The 2,349-nt window shown below is 37.9% G+C and overlaps 1 long non-coding RNA gene across 1 annotated transcript; it reads left to right on the top strand.

Annotated features, from left to right (window-relative positions):
* Positions 1-330: 330 nt before the first annotated feature.
* Positions 331-2,143, top strand: LOC150039932 (uncharacterized). The gene is made up of 3 exons (XR_016534168.1): positions 331-382; positions 1,247-1,300; positions 2,063-2,143. It is a non-coding gene; the product is annotated as an uncharacterized LOC150039932 (long non-coding RNA).
* Positions 2,144-2,349: the final 206 nt, after the last annotated feature.

Genomic DNA, 2,349 nt, shown 5'->3' with positions numbered 1-2,349 from the left:
TCTCTCAGTACATGATCCAGTAGATCACAGAGGTCTGACAGTGGTTCATCTACCCATGCCAGATCATCCTGAGAGCACAGCCAGCAAGGGATGATTGAGTCAGCATAGACAAAAGCAATCTTCTGTCCTCAGAAGCTTCATTTAGCACTGGGCCCAAACTTTAAGCTGCAGTTTCAGAGACAGGGATTGAAGCTATAGAACAGTTAGATACACAACTCAAATGCATATCTAGCGAAAACCATAGTTTAAACCCCCAACCATTTAGGGAAATGCATTGTTTCTTCTCCCAGTGTCCCACTTAATTGTCTCTATGTTTTGTATTTTGTTATAGTGAGCACCACACATTAGAGGTCCTCATATCTGAACCGAGCGCAAATGTTTGGTGAGTTGATTTGACATCTCAGTGTACAATCGTTTTGGAGTCTGAGGACAATACAGATTATACAGACAGCCTAGGAATATCTTTATGAAGTCATTTTGAATATTGACACAAATAGAGGATGATTGAGTTGGTCAAAGAACACTGCTGGATTGGCTGCTCTGTAGTCTAGGAAGCAACCAAATTTTTCATAATGTCAGTGCTTGTATGTTGCTTTCTATTAGCCAACGGAGGTGACAGTCCTACTCAGAACTAACCCTGTGGTGAAATGGTGTGTAGAGCCTACTATTAAAGTTCTTATTGAGTGTGGATTGACCCTGCATTCTCCACAATGGTGATACTGAAAAGCCCACCATTATATTGATGGAAGTCCTGCTTCTGGCCTACTGTCCAGTGTTCCTATCTGAGAGTTGAAATCAGTAAAGATATCCCAGATTATTGAAGGAATGGAGGAAGCAGAAAATTAGGGAATTCAGGGTTGAGTTCCTTTGACTTGCATTGAAAGTTACACAAGATGGAATTAGGCATTGTGGTAGATGTACTGAGAAAAATTCTTCCATCTTGGATGAAACCTTTAATTTTCTGAGGTCCATATTTAATATCCCCAAGAGATACAATTCCATTTCTATGGCAAAATGGAATACTGCTTTTCATTTAATAACATGCCTCTCAGTTTTGCACTGCAGTACCAGAGAAAATCACTGGAGGGAACACAAGAGCTGGAGATGTAGATGTAGCTCAAGGGGCAGAACATTTTCCTAGCAGGAGCAAGGCCATGATTTCGATATCCAGCTTGTATAAAACATGTTTGAGTTCCTCTACATGGTCCAACTCAATTATCTGTTTCTAATTTTATTTCATTACTAGTGATGTCACGACGTTTCCAGCCACTGCGGTTTGTGACTCGAACATTGACATTTGGTGAGTTGTCTATCATCTGAAAGTTAAACTGATTTCAATGTAAGTACAATGCCCAATCAATATGGCAGCTTCTCAGAGAGTTCTCATGTAATCCTTGTGTGTATTGAAATAGAGAATGATAGCATAAATGAACACACACTTGATCATGGTCTGCTTTGAAGTGAAACCTAGCAACCAAATCCTTATTTACATATCAGTTCCTGCATGCAACTTTCACAGAGCCAACAGTGGTAAGAATCCCAGCTAGAAACAGTGAGAATGGTCTTAATGGTTTCTCAATGAAAAGAACAACAGATCTTTTTCATTCTCCAGAATTCTGATACCCACTATCAGAACTGATGAGAATCCTTCTTCTTCGGCTACCGTTCCTTGTCCATTTGTGAGAGGCAGTTAAAAAAAAACAACCAAATAAATGAAAGGACAGAGGAAGTAGAGCAGACTTAGAATGCAGAAAATTAGAAGTTCTAAAGCATTGAGTTCCTCTGAAGTGAGTTCCAACTAGCATTAAACTGCATAATATCAATAGCATTGTGCTAAGTTTACTAGGAAAGAAAGACTTTAATCATGCATAAAAGTTTTCTTTTACACAAGAAATTAATTTTCCTTTCCAGGGAAAAATGGAAATACCTTTGTTCATTTTGCTAAGTTATGTATTATTTCTACTCCTATGAATTTATTTGTGTTAGATAAACTGTAGCCAATTTGAATAAAAAACTAAGACTATGAGTTCACATGGCATTTGACTATCGTTTAATCCTCTAGCACGGATGGAAAAGATCCAACAGAAGTTGGGACAGACGAATTGACAAAAAGGTCAGATATCTATATGTAGATAAAGATATATAAATATACATGGTTGTTAAGCAGAGTGTTTCTGGGAATTATGTTCAAAATGTTCTCAGTGCAGCTTTTGTCTGTAATATTACTCCTTTTCCATGGCTGTTGAATTAATGAGAAACGAGTCTCATAAAAGTGTTTTGCTATTTCAGTAAGCAGTGAAGCAAAATTCCTAGACAATCCACACCTTGCTGATATATGAGATCCTACTA

Source organism: Megascapheus bottae, unplaced genomic scaffold, assembly GCF_031878675.1.
Source record: "Megascapheus bottae isolate mThoBot1 unplaced genomic scaffold, mThoBot2.hap1 HAP1_SCAFFOLD_43, whole genome shotgun sequence".
In the NCBI taxonomy this organism is placed as follows: Eukaryota; Metazoa; Chordata; class Mammalia; order Rodentia; family Geomyidae; genus Megascapheus; species Megascapheus bottae.
Note: the sequence above shows the minus strand (reverse complement) of the source record. Positions and strands in the feature narration are given on the sequence as shown.